This window comes from Xiphophorus maculatus, chromosome 14 (genome assembly GCF_002775205.1).
Source record: "Xiphophorus maculatus strain JP 163 A chromosome 14, X_maculatus-5.0-male, whole genome shotgun sequence".
NCBI lineage: Eukaryota > Metazoa > Chordata > Actinopteri > Cyprinodontiformes > Poeciliidae > Xiphophorus > Xiphophorus maculatus.
In genome coordinates this window covers 15,253,165-15,267,740 of record NC_036456.1, presented here as the reverse complement: position 1 = coordinate 15,267,740, position 14,576 = coordinate 15,253,165, and the positions used below count along the sequence as shown (strand labels likewise).

The following is a 14,576-nucleotide window of genomic DNA, read 5'->3' as shown; positions in this document are numbered from 1 at the left end:
TACATGATCATTTTAAATTGAATTATTTCAAATGTGATATTCAGCCGTGAATGCAAATCTTAATATTAGGTTTTTACTAATATAAATTGCAATAATCAAAGCACAACCATCAGCAGTTAAATGATTTAAAAAAAAATGTTTTATAAAAAAGGTACCGACTCCTCAGCAAGATTCGAATGCATACAGTTTTTTTAAGATTCCTATGATTATGTTTGAAAATTCTTCTGACATCATTACAAAGTACTTTTCATGGGAGATCAGTAAGAGCACCAAGTGTCTACTCCTTAGTGTGTAAATGTATGTGGGTTTTTCTTTGTTTCTGCACGTGCATGTGTGTTAGGAGGTGGGCTCTTTGTAATAGTGAATGTCACCGGGCACAGAGTGTGAGACTGAAGCTGAGCGAAGCCGGCAGATAATCTCTACCTGCCGTTCAGTCTGTGCGCCAGCTTGTAAGTGCTTCCTTATTTCTCATTAAGACTCAGAGTGAGGGGAATTAGTGACACAGAATGAGAGCTGGGTCTGCTTTAATAATGTTACTGATCCAATTTAACATGACTGGATTATGCTAATATAATCACAATGCACCAAACTCAAATCAGCCTCATTGAATGTCTGCTCATAAATGAATTGTTCTTGCCCCAATAATTGATATGATTTCAGGTACATGATTTTGCCATATGTAGCTTAATTTTTTTTTTTCCTCCACATTTTCTCCCCTAAATTAAAAACCTACTTAGATTGGCTTTGTCATTTAAAGCCTATTTTATATTTGTATATGAAAGGGGATTCCATCCAGTGATTTCACTGTAAAGAATATAAACAGATAACACATTGTGTCTGTTTGTGGAAACCTGAGAGGGAAGAATAAAAATGTGACAGATATTATTCATTGTCGATAACAGTGCTATGTCAGCTAGATATACTTGCATTCAGAACTTTGATTTATTTTCTTTGCCTGCCATCTTTCGTGATTATAAAGTCAAAGAGGAAAGTAAGGAGTGAGAAGAGAAGAGGTGAGAGGGGCAAACAAGATAGCAAAAGGAATAATAAGTGTCATGTTGCTCTGACACAGGTAATGGCTTCAATGCGTTGCCCCCCAAAAAAAGATCCCAATGTGGTTGAGCAGGGAAGTAGGTTTGCAGTTCCTGTTCCAAAAAAGAAGTTAAAATAGTTCAAAACCATATTTATGATGCTCCAAAAAAAAACCATGCCTTTTTTTGTAATAAAGGTCAACATTTTGGTTTTCTTTGGTAGTAAGTAATACAAGCTCTGAATTATTCAATGGAATCATAAAATTACAAAAAAATATAGAAATCTGTAAGAAAAAGAATTTCTTTCTTATATGGCCAATGTTAAGCTCATAAATCAGCTAAGAGAAAACCAACAGCAGTATCTTCCTAGGTTTCACTTTGTAGAAGTGCATTTGACCTGAACGAATGTCAGTTGCATGTCAAAACACAAATGAAACAATAAAACTACTTGGTTCAAATTTACCATATGCCCCAAAGTCTCAGTCTGCACAAAGCAATGTTTTGAGGACACATTCACACCTCTATTTACCAACCTGGATTTACTATGTCAGGCCACAATAGACTAATTAACACAAGTTTCTACTTTGGTGTCGGTCAAGAAAGAGAGTGTGTGTTGTTGTACCGGGATATAGAGAAGCAGCTTTCTGTGTACTGAGAACTCTGCAGGGTAAACACAGCGAATCCTCTGCAGATCCAATCTTTGCTTCTATTGACTGTAGTGCAGTGACTTTCACTGCAATGCAAAAGGTAATTTAAGGAAGAAAAAAATGGAAGATATTAAGAGATTAATGCCGAAGGCACCACTGTTTCCTTTGTTGCAGTGCTCTTAGCTTTATATTTGCTTTTTCTTGTTTTACTGTCATAATTTGTTCAGATAGCAAAAGTGTGACAAATGTTGGACATTAATTCAGTCATGGTTACTTTTGGAGCCCAGCTTCTAGGTGCAATTTGTAGCATAAGACAATAGCCTGTAGATATGCAAACTTACAGCAAAGATATTAGACATGTTTGTGCTGATCGTTGACAGCGACAGCCTCTATTGGGATGCTGATGCCCAGTTCAAGTGAGTACAACTGAGCAAGCCATGTCCACAGTCTCTCTCTACTTAGATTCTCACCAAATATCCCCCTTTCTCTCTCTCATTTCAAGCATTCGGTCTGCACTCTATACAGTAGTGCCAGAGCGGCAGATGGGTTGTCCACCCAGTAACCTCTGACATTCAACCTTCTGAGAGGCAAGGCTGTGGAATCTGTCCAGTGGTCTTCATCGCTCTCAAATGTTCTGCCAAAATAGACAAAGGATGAGCCAGCCTACTTGGGCCTGAGGCCCTCTCAAAAGAGACCACAAGACTTAAGCTGCTATAATAATTTCAGTACCTTTTTGCCAGAGCATTTAATATAAACTCTGACTTTAAAATAATATCCATAGTAAATTCTAAAGGGCCCATTCATTAGGCACACTGATTCAATTGCTTAGTTTACAGTGAATGAGCCAAATACAGGGCAGCGACGCAATAGTTATATAGCTTGATGTGGTGACAATAACTTGTGAAGTACAAACCAAGCGTAAGAATTGAGAAGAAATTGGTATTTATCAACTCTACAGCTACATATACACAGCAAGTCTTACAGCGCAATTCCAAAATGTTTTGCTAAAATACCAAAACCAATGGTACCAATAAAATGTACCAATAAAATGTAACCACAGTCAGACTCCTGTGTGAACGGTTTACGAACCCAAAGCGACATACAAGTGCAGAAGAAGAACATAGATGCCATGCAGGAGTGCACTGTTTACTTAAGTAATAATTAGGCCTGTCACGATAGCAAATTTTGCTGAGTGATTAATTGTCTCAAAAAATTATTGCGATAAACGATAATATTGTTTGAAGACCTTTTTACACTGATGTGATGGAAATGATGTAATAATGCATGCAATTTCCTGCCAAAGATAGATACACTTTATTTTCAAAAGAATATTTAACATGGAACTGATAAACAAAATAAACAAAACAACCAAAAACAAAATGGATTCTCAGTCTCCATTAACAAAAAATGTACTTGATAAAAACTAAACAACATAAAGCCAAAGTGGAAATAAATACTGCATTCAACCTAAAGAGTGCAGATTATGAAGTGTGTATACTATGTTGCCCTTCAGTAATAATTAGATTTAAATAGAGAAGATGGGCACATCGACAACCTGATGCAATAGTTCACACTACATGATTTTTTGCTCCTATTTTTCCCCTTAAAACAATCTTAGAAGATGGTCTTTCTAAGATTGTGTGGTGTGTTATGGTAGGTCGTCGTTGCCGCTCCGATCCAAATCAGGGGTTTTCTCCGACTGGGATCTTAAGGCAGCCTGTTGAATGTGACAGGTAGCCAATCAGAAAGGCGGATTCTCCTCCCTGTTTTCTGAGGGGAAATTACGTCGGGGAATCCCAAACAGCTGACACGGAGCAACCCGAAGTCCAGCGGACATTGGAGATGATATGTGGAAACAACATTAATGTTTATTCAACATGCAAAGAATATAGAAATGACAAGAGGAGGAGTTGGAGCGAAATTGCTACCGCAGTTGATAAACCCGGTAACTTTTCAGCTGTTCTTCGTTAACGTGACGTAAACAGGTTATAATGATTTTCATTCAGTCAGGACTTTACGCTGACACTAGCCACATGCATTGCAGGTAGATTGTAGTAAAGCATTGATTAATGCCTGGTTTTAAAATTAGTTAACTGGACTTGTAGCCATTATTTTGTGCCCATTGTTGGACACCACACGGCAGGAACGAACCCGATCGAACCGTTATACCTAGGATTTCTGTCGGCTAATGTGTGGTCTGTCAGGTTTTGAAAATGGGCCGACAATCAGCCGACAGCTCTAAGATCGTGTAGTGTGCACTGGGCTTTACACTAAGGAAATGAGGAAGGGAGGGTCAGTGGAGATCACCGGAGTTGAGCCTTTTTTCATTTGGTGTCATCAACAGAAAGAGAAAAAGGACGGAAGAGACGATAATGCCGATAATTGAAATGACGTCGATAGTTTTAATTTATCGTACGATTAATTGATTTATCGTTTATCGCAACAGGCCTAGTAATAATGGATGCCGCCAACTCCCAATTGATTTTAAAGTTGTTGGGAGGTGATGGTATTGTCATTAAACTATGACGGAAACTGAGGGAAAAGAAAGAAAGTGAAGGGTCTCCACTGCTTACTGCAGCTATTGTTTATGTCTGGATTTACTGTGTCTGGGTTCTTTCTGCAGAATACTTGTGATGCAGTCTGATCAAATGTGACATGACTGTTCAGGCTGCAGATGCTTTGAAAACTATCCGATATCCAATTTAGTAGAACATGTGGAAGTGGCACCAATCAGATTCTATGCGTTATGTTTTTGGTTTAAAAAAGAGAAAATATCTAGTGAGCAGCGGTTTTATGGGTGGAAATGTGTTTAAAGAGGCAAGAGGAGAATGAGTAGACTGGTTCAAATGACAGAAAAGCAACAGTATCTCAAATAACAGCTTGTAACAGGTAAAGCATGAGGAAAACTGCACTGCACAGTCTCAGAAAGAAAACAGAAAATATTGCCTCATTACTAATTGGCTGAACTTCTCCAGTCCGAATAACATTCAATGCCCTTGATGTATATTCTGATTGGGTCAGTTGATGTTTGGTTCAGTTCTGGCCTGCAACTTGATATTTATATAGCAAAGGTGACCAATAGAGACCTTTGAGTTGGTCTCCAGAGTTGTCTTCCATACTTCCTTTGAGCTTGTTATGAAGCCTCAGAGCATCTTGTTTAAGCTGTACAGTTCCAAGTCATTTAGGATCCATATAAGTGTATCACTGAACCATAGGAAATCCCTGAGGTTAGTTCAGGCAGTGCAAAAGTTAGGATGTTTGGTCTTACAGTGACTAATGTGTTAGCTAAGGTTTAACACCTTTGGTGTTCCTACCAATTGCCCCATGGCACAGCTTATGCTTTGGCTCATCTTTGTCATTATAGAGTCTGTCTAGTGACTATAGATGTTCTAGAATGTTATTCATTGAAAGTTGAATAAGATACCCCATTTCAGGGGGTCCTGAATTTGTTCTATCGATGAGCACCCATGGTGCCAAGCATTCCTTGAGAGGTAGCAGTTTCTTAAGCCACTTAGGATGGATCGTGTCGGGGCTTGGTGCAGCCCAACTATCCATACTTGAGACTAGGGATGTCTCTACCACTGTGATGTGTGCTGGGGTTTTTCCCATAGCAAGAGCTTGGTCTCTGTATGGAGTTTTTCTGTGTGTTTCAAGGATGATATTTCCAAAGTTTGCATAGCTTGTTGTGTTTCACATCTTCTCATGGTTGTATTATCCACTGGTTTAATTTGTCTAGGGTACACTTCCATGTCTTTCATTTGGATTTTGACTATGTCATTTACATAGTAGTTCTTGGAGTCCATTTTCCCTTCATTCATGTAAAGATATGTCACCGTGGGTAAAACCGGGAATTTCCATGAGACAAACTAAACTTTTGTTTGCAAATGGTTGTCATGGTGGAAGGTACAGTGTTTCTCCAAAAACAAACCCTGGATTAATCCTGACATAAAATGTTCTCTTCAAATAGAAAGAGAGCCTTCAAATCAGAAAATCAAGAAAATTAGGGGATGGAAAAATATCTACAGGAAGAAGATGAGGGGTCAGTTGCAGATATGCAATTTAATATTGAAATAATTTTATATCTCCTAAAAATAATCAGCTTAATTTTAACTTAGGAACAAGCACTTTTTTTTTCTTTTTTTTTTTACAGCAAGCTGAAAGTAAAAACTCAAACCATCCAATCCATAAAAACAACACACAGACAATATGCTATAAAAGATGCAGAACCCTCTGATTGTTCCCCAGCCAGGTTTTGTTGTGGCTGCACACTCAATCAGCTCAGCCTATTGTGTCAGCCGTTTGACTGCTTTTGTTCACTTAATGACCAAACCCTGAAGACAAAATGGAAAGTTATATTTTTGAAGAGAAGGCTAATTAATGCTGCTTTATTAGAGAGAGCTTGAATAACAATAAGGAAGTGGGGAGAGGCTGAAGGTTTTTTTTTTTTTTTTTTTAAGAAGAATGCATGCTGTGGCGTATCACAAGAAGAGGCTTAGTGAAAGCATAAAAGGGGTGTCAAAACAGAAAGTGAGCAAGGAGGACTAAACTGAAAAAGCACTGGAGGTGATTAGAGAGTATTAATTCCTTCCTGAACAACAGTGACTCTAAAATAAGGGCTAACCTTTAGGCATGGTGTTAAAAAGTGCAGACAACTGGTACAATAAGGCTTTTTTTTTCCAGACACACAAGTGTGCAAACTGGATTTTTTGTGTATGCCTGAGGATACGTGTCTTTTTCTTTTACAGTATCTCCTATGACATAATGTGCATTACTCAAGTGTATGCACAGAAACTTTTCAGATTTCTATGAATAAAAAAAAAGAAATGGCAAAAAAAGTTTTGATTTTCTACCGTACAATTCCACAATAATATCTTAAAGTTTGTGGTCGTAATGTGACAAAATGTGACAAAGCTGGATGGGAAACGGGAACTTTTTCAAGGCATTTTAAGTAAATTTGATCCTCTCCGATTTAAAAACTGACTGAACAGACCAAGCTAGTCAATAATCAGAATCAAGACATTAATTGACAGCTGGGCCAGTAATAACAATAAGACATGTGGAACATCTGTTAATAAGGCTTCTTCTTCCAGTGTTGACAAGAAGCAATGCCAGTACTAGACTTTTTCAGTTTGACAAACAGGAAAAATAACACCCTTCCTGACACAGAAACAGTTTTATAAATTGCCTTTCCACTTGTCTCCCAATTAAACATAAATGAGTTTAACCAAAACTTCAAACAGCTTTGAAAAAGTAGTAAAATAGCAGCAAATGCCAAAAATAATGGGCATGTATGTGGTTGCAGGCCAGGGTTTAAGCTAACTCTCACTATCATAATTAATAAATAAGCAAATAAATTACTGCAGCTCTTTGAAAAGCTGATCAAACAGAAAGCATAGGATCTAAAGCTGAGTGCCCAACACCCAACCAAACAAATAAACACACTTTGTCCTGTGAAGTGAGCATCTAATGCTTGGCTTCTGCACAGTTCATACAACAGCAAATAAACCAGGGAAAAAGAGCAAATGACACCTTAATGTGCCACCGCCATATGCTGTTAGTTACTGATGAATGCAACACTCCCCAGCTAAACTTATAGAGCTTTGGTAGTTGACGCCGTTGCTGCTAAAATTAAAGATAAGCCATCTGTTCGCTAAAACAGCCTCCTGACACCTGAATGCAGTGGGTCAACCAAACCTCCGTTTACTCAAACTAAGGTTGTGTAATGTATTGTCACAGCATCTGTATGGGCTTGGCATGGAACTTCACTTGTGCAAAAAAAAAAAAAACTTTAAGTAAATTAATCTTGTATCATAAGTAGTCAGATCTGAAAATGAACCATTTTGAAAATGTCAGCCTTTAATTTGATACAATTGTGAAGTGAGGAAAAAACACCATGATAAAAAATGGTTCACTATTTTTTAGCAAAAACAATGGTGAAATACCTCTTGCACATGCTCAGACGCTAACTGTAATCAGATTTCTGGAGTAACTTCACCTTCTAGACGGGACATTTCTAGCACCATGGTCAACAAGGGGGTTCGCAACATAAATGAACAATCCAAACAAACCACCCTCTTCACACTTCTTTCCTAAGGGAGGTGCTACAGTAATATTATTTTATTTTTCTGGAAACACTTCATGTTACCCTGCCTATGAATCCTGCTGGACAAATAAACTTTGGTTTCTATGAAATCAAGGACCACATGACTAACCTTTGAAAAGGTATTATGTTTCACAATAAGAGCTGCCATTCAAAATATGTCTCTGTAGCCCTTTTTACACTGAACGATGTCTCGGTGCTCTGTGCACTTTTATTATTTTGAATTTTTTTGTGGTTTTGTGTTTGTGGTGTGTATCGTTGAGATATTTTTATATTATAAAAGGGAAGCATGCAACGCTTCTTTACAAAGGTTTATTATCATACTGTTGGACAACAACAACAAGCAGATTCTTCTCCGTTGTTTACACCCCCTTCTGTTCGCTGATTGGCCAGGATGAAATGCAAAATAAGAAATCCAGCTCAATGGGACAAATCCCAGACAAAGCACTGAAGGAAGAAGAGACTCAAGCAAAATTCCACAGGAAGGTAATGGCCTTGCAAGTGTGACTCTCAAAAAATAGGATTTGGTCAAATGAGACCAAGATAAGAAACTTATTTTTTTATTTAACGGGAGCTTAAATCTCTCCCAGAAAACAATAAATAGGTCACCATTGGTTTAAAATCCACGTTCTTCAGCAAAAGTCCTAACACCTAGACTTAAGCCTACAGAAAACCAAAAAACAAGCAACGGATGACATGTGGCAAAGTCATCTAAAGATGACTATAAAAGTGAAGATTTGAAGATGTGTCACTCAAGTCTCATTCCCTAGAAATATATGCAAGTCACACTAAAGAGCCATCATTCAAAGCCCTTTTTAACTACCCTCCGAGCCGAGTGTGGGAAATGAGGGAAGACATTAAAAACCGACCACAGAACTCTTTATGGTTAAACTTTAATAATTTTAGGATATAGCTGCAAGAAATCTTATGCCAACTGCAAACACGAGGTCAATGCTACATTATCTTTGAATTATGGATTCTTTCAGTGAATAGCAGAACAGCCGAGACACGCAAACTGGAATGATTAAAAATTTAACACCGTGATCTTATTTATTCTCTTATACAGTATTTTGAATGTAGTTTTGCACGAGAAAGCCCAAATGGAGACTTAAAAAGTGCTGCAAGAACGTTTCAGAGGAATTCACTATGCAGGATTACAAAGCCCTCAGCGTTTTGGACTCCATCCAGGCTGGCCTTTTATCAAGCACAGATCTACTTTTAGACTTCAACGGCACAATGGTATCTGCTTAACTAAGCAGCCAGCGATCACTCTCCTCTCCTCTCTGCCAGTGTCATATATCACTGATCTATTGTGGCTCAATTCCTGTTTGAAGGGAGGACTGCCAGACATAATGCAATCATAACAGGTGCACAGCTTGTCTAAGAGAAACGAGCTCCTATTTCACTGCTGACAATGCTGAAATGAACTCTTTGTGCTCCTATTCTCTCGCTCGTTCTCAAAAACCCTCGAGCCTCCGTCGGCATAATAAGGCAATTGTAATTCCTCGCCTATAGCTTTCTAACTAAGAGGGGGCAAAATACATATATAGACTGGACGTCTTTCCTGGAAGTCAGAAAGATAACACTTGCAATAATTATTTGAGGTAGAGCATACTTTTTTCTTCTTTTTGTGGTAGGCACGTGTCCAACAATTATTACCCTGACTTCCATCACAAACAGACACTGTATCTTCACAAGTTAAAGTTATTAATTTTGTATATTTCTGTCCATTTTGATGTTTGATGGCTGACGGCCAAAAAAAAAAAGCCCAAAATCCAGCGTCTACGAAAAGTATTGCTTAACACGCACAAAAAAAAAGAAGAAAAATGATTTTTAATACTGAAATTTCAGCTTACTGACAAGTATTTTGAATGGACTTCCCTTCACAATCCTCTCAAGGTTGCTTTTAAACTTTTTTCTACCACACTTTTTCCACACTTCAGCTTTCCAATTATATACTTGGACACAACACTCTGAACAGCCAGCTTCTTCAGCAATGAACCTTTGTGGCTTATCCCTCCTGTATGTCGACAGGCACCCCACTGAATAGAAAGGCCAGGGTTTCAAACTAGTCCTTGAGCACAAAATACTGCTGCATTCCATTGCGTATATAGTCCTACACATCTGAACCAAATGGCTTAATTCCCTCCCGAGCATGCCATAACTGTTTGAGTCTGGTATATTAACAACTTCAATAAGCTGGCCTTCAAGAAATGGAAATTGGGATTCCAGTAAAGTGGTGTTTCTTTGCCCTGTGAAGCACCGGTGACCAGTCCAGTGTGCATCCCAACTCTTATCCAATAACTACTGCAGATAGGAACCAGTCTCACGGTGACCCTCCAGTCAGAAGCAGGTATAGACAATGGATGGATGGTCCTGCTCCAGCTGAGATGATTTAAAAAATGTTTTAAATATATTGAAAAGTGTGTTCTAAAGCTTTAGTGACCACTGCTGAATAATCAGGTCATATCTGACCAGTCAGCAAATTTGGATGTCCAAGGGGCAAACACACAAAAAACATATTCTTTTATAAAAAAAATTTTAAAAGCCCAACAGAAATTTTTTTTATTTTTTTGTTTTGTGCCACTCCCACATGGAAGGACACATATTGCAGAAAAATTTTTTAATTTTCTGAGAAATTAAATTTTGGGGTTTTATTAGTTGTAACATAAAATGATGGAAATTAACATAACACCTGAAATACATCATTATGTTTTGTAGAATTACTCTGAATTAAATTACTGAATTAAAATTTTCCCATGATCGTCCGATTTACTGAGAAGCACCTGTGAGCGGCACAGCTGAATCTAGCTTTAAATTAAGTAAAGTGTTGATTAACAGCCAGCGACTGCCAGGAAACTGGGCTAACATTTGAGTCCAGGGAGGAAAAAGGCGATAAGCATCTTTCCAGCATCCATTATCCGGACATTATTTAAAGCTCTCACTCTAACTGCTGTGCTTTAATGCAATGCGAATTGCTGACCTTGAAAAGCAGGTAAATGCATCAACTAGATGTGATATTTCAAAAAAAAAAAAAAAATCCAACAGCTTTTAGTCTCGACAAAGAGCCCTTCTCTCATCCGACACACTGTAGTGGACGTGAACTTGCGCTGCCCCCCCACAGATGCCCGGTGTGATGTTTGACAGATTCCTCCCTCTCCAGCTAGGCTCACAGTAAATGTCCATCTGGCAGCTTCCCATGGGTACTTATTATTCTCAGCTAGCTAGGGGTGTTCTTTTTTTTTTTTCCTACTTTTTTTTTTTAATCAGTCTGCCAGCGCCTGCCTCAAAAGAGTGGAGCCAGATCCAGAACTGCTCGCAGATGCTTCACCGACTGGCCAAACTGTTCTGGTTGTAGTGGCATGGCACTGAGTTTTCAATTACACAATAAGAGATATCTGGGTGCTCTCAGAGAGAGAAAGAGAAAAAGAAGCATTTGAGATGCAACACATTTTTATAATTTTTTTTTTTTTCATGTAAAATCCATCAGGTTCACCTTGGAAATTAGGCAATTGATTTTTCCCATGAGCAGATGCTAAGAACCACTGGTGCTCTGCATGTCCTGTTCCGACACCCCGCTACCGCGGATTCAGTCATGCCGTTAACCTCTATCCCTCTCCTGTCACCCGCTGAGCATTTCTGAAAACACTCTGAGAAAACAAAGGATGCTGCAACTCCCTTTCGGTTTCACATATTCCATCTAACCCGGATGGACCACTGTTAGCCTTCTAAGGTTACTGCAGCTGTAATTTCTGCTTTGAGTGTGATGTAATCTTTCCACAACAAAGCACAGATATCTACTACTAAGCGATTAGGGTCTTTTTGAGTCAAGCGAGTAAGAAAATGCATCAAAGTATGGACTCCAGCAAGCGCAGGAGATCGTGACCAAAATAAGTAAAATGATGAAGAGTTTTTGCGTTATTTTGTGGGTGCGGACGCGTCAATAACAGCTACAGACAAAACACCATCCTCTGCTAAACTGCTATTTAGTTTAGAGTCATATAGAATTGTTGAAAAAGTAGTGCATTGTAGTGAAAAAGAAGGAAATTAATTGTGTTGCATTCCTTAGTGTACCTCCCCCTTTACATGATGCCCCTAAACAAAATCCAGTTCAACAAATGACTTGTTGATCTGGATAACGGAGAACAAATGCATGCTTTTTACCTCTTTTTACCTCTACTCCCCCTTTTCTCCTCTCTTGCTCTTTGCTTTTCATTTACGGAGTGAGCATATTTTATTTACCGCTATACAAACCGAGCATTGTAACCCCATATTTGTATTTTTACTACAGATGTTCCCAATAAAAGGCACTAGAGTTTGTGACAAAGAGACAAAATGTGTATTTTACATGTGTGTATTAAAAGTCAGAACAATGTTTTGTTTATATTAATTTTTCTGTATCTGGGCCCAGGGATTAATTCACCCTCTTTTTCTAGTTGCTTGAGTCACGATCCCCTCCGTTCCCCTGATTCTCCATGCCAATGCGTGTTCTTCCTCACTTGAGTCAAAAAGGCGCTAATCATTTCTTTTTAACAATAGCAGGCATATGTGCTTTGTTGGGGAAGGATTACCTCATACTCACAGCAGAAATTACAGCAGCAGGAGGCTGACAGTGGTCCAGCTGGGTGAGGTGGGGAATGTGAACAGCTTATACAAGCTGGAAAAAAAAAAAAATAATAAAAAATCTGTCATGATTGTTTAAGAAGATCAAAAGAAAAAAGGTTTCATATTAGAAAAAGAAATGACATTAGGAGTGGCCTATAATATTTGCACAAAGGCGATGCCACATTAAGCCAAGAAGAATCTGAAGGCCATTCCACAGAGCTGCGGTCTGCTGCAGCTGCCAGAGTTTAGGGTTGGTAAACATAAATTAAAGGAGGTGTGTGGTTTTTTTTCCCCCTTGCATCATTCACCCCCAGTGTGTTCTGCCCTTTACAAAACAACCTCGGTCCATCTGCAGACCCGTCTCCCTGCTGATCATCTGATCTGAGTGCAGGAGCGTTTGCTCCAATACAGGCTTTGCTGTCATCTGTCTCAGATAAAACCAAGGGTGACCGTCATCCTCCTGTGGCCTCGCTCTTGTGCTTGTGTGAGCTCATGTGCTTCTTAGCCTCTTAGTTGTAATCCCGACGATTTTTTTTTTTTCTAACAGGAAAGGTTGTTTTTTTTTCTCCAAACTAAAACTCCTTTTATATGTTTTATCCTCAGCAGGCTTTTTTTTCCAATACTGAGAAGACTCTAAAAAAAACAGATCTAATTCATTTCTACAACAATTTTTGTTCAAATTTCCAATTCAGTAAAAATGAAGGTGGTTGTTCTCAATAAAAGCAACACAGTTTATAACACACCAAGACATTTTTTCTTTTAAGGTCTAAAGAAAGAGGCTGCATTTTATTTTCTGGTGACTGTAAATGGGAGAGGAGAAGAGAGCTGAAAAGAAAAAACAGGAACCACTAAGGTAAACTATTTGGGCTGCACCGTAGAATCACTGGATTTCTAAAATTTTCCATCTCAATTTCAGGCAATATATTCAAAGATGGTCACATAATAAAATTTCTTGCGCTGTAGACTCATTGTTGACTGAGAAGGTCCTTCTGAGCACACTACGTATTATGAGTGGGGCAGTGGTCTGTTAATCTTGGGCCTGTGATTGATTGACAACCTTTTCAGGATGAACCGCTACAGTCCACAATGGATCTTAATAAAATAAAACTGACAGCATTAATTTGATTATTTTCTTAAATAAAAAAATTTAAAATACAAATATTTTGATCTGTGCCATTTTTGAATCAAGTCGCTGTTCAAACCTTTTTGAGCTATAACCTCAGACAACTTCCATTCATGGCTGGAAATATGAAGCTCCTATCTGTATGACCTAGCATTTCTAATTGTTCGCCCTCCAATGCTTCACTATCCAGTCCATATTGAGAACCAGCTCTCACACCAACAGCACTGGACACTGGAAACATCATTAATGAAACAAACAACATTTTGAAATTCAATGACACAATGCAATGCTTCAATTGTTGACTGTGCTTCTATGACTTTTGTATTTTTGTGATTTTATAATGTAAAGCACCTTGAACTGCCTTGTTCCTGAAATGTGCTATGCAAATCCTTTTTACACATCTGGCAGTAATGAGGTCTTGTTTTGGTTGGTGAAACTAAAATTATTCCAAAAATGTTAACATAGTTAAAATGCTAAAAAAAAAATATATATATATATATATATATATATAAAATATATATATTTCAAGCTATTGAAATATATATTTCAATAGCTTGTTTCCCTTCTTAAATTAAATTGTCATTTCAAAAACTGTATTTACTGTACTCTGTGCATCAACACTGCTTATTTGAAACATCACTGGAAATAGAAGAAATCTCTAAGGGGTTCATTACTTTATAGCACTATATAATATCATACAGAACATTTGAATGGATGGCAGTATTAAGAGTAAGATTTCTATAAAGTAGAGATATGATAATATCCATTGTGATTAAAATTATGTTCTCCATTATCAACATATTTGCCCCATTATTTCTGAGGTTTTGTCTTTCAGTCTTTATAGAGTCCAATCAACTTGTCCAATCTGTTTTCAACATGCAGAGTGCAAACGCCTACCAAAGTACAACATCCAAACAGCCTTTTGCGAATGCAATATTTCAAACATTGACTGCAATTCCAAATCCAATTAAATATATTATACAGACCTCATACGAACACTGTTGTATATTCTATAGATTTGATGATGGTGCATTGTGAATGGTACGATTGGGTTTAAACGTCCGCCCACT

General features: G+C 38.0%; 1 protein-coding gene across 31 annotated transcripts in view; it reads right to left on the bottom strand.

Annotated features, from left to right (window-relative positions):
* The window catches only part of ptprd (protein tyrosine phosphatase, receptor type D), a 463,922-nt gene that overhangs the window by 321,779 nt on the left and 127,567 nt on the right, over positions 1 to 14,576 (bottom strand). The window lies entirely within an intron of this gene.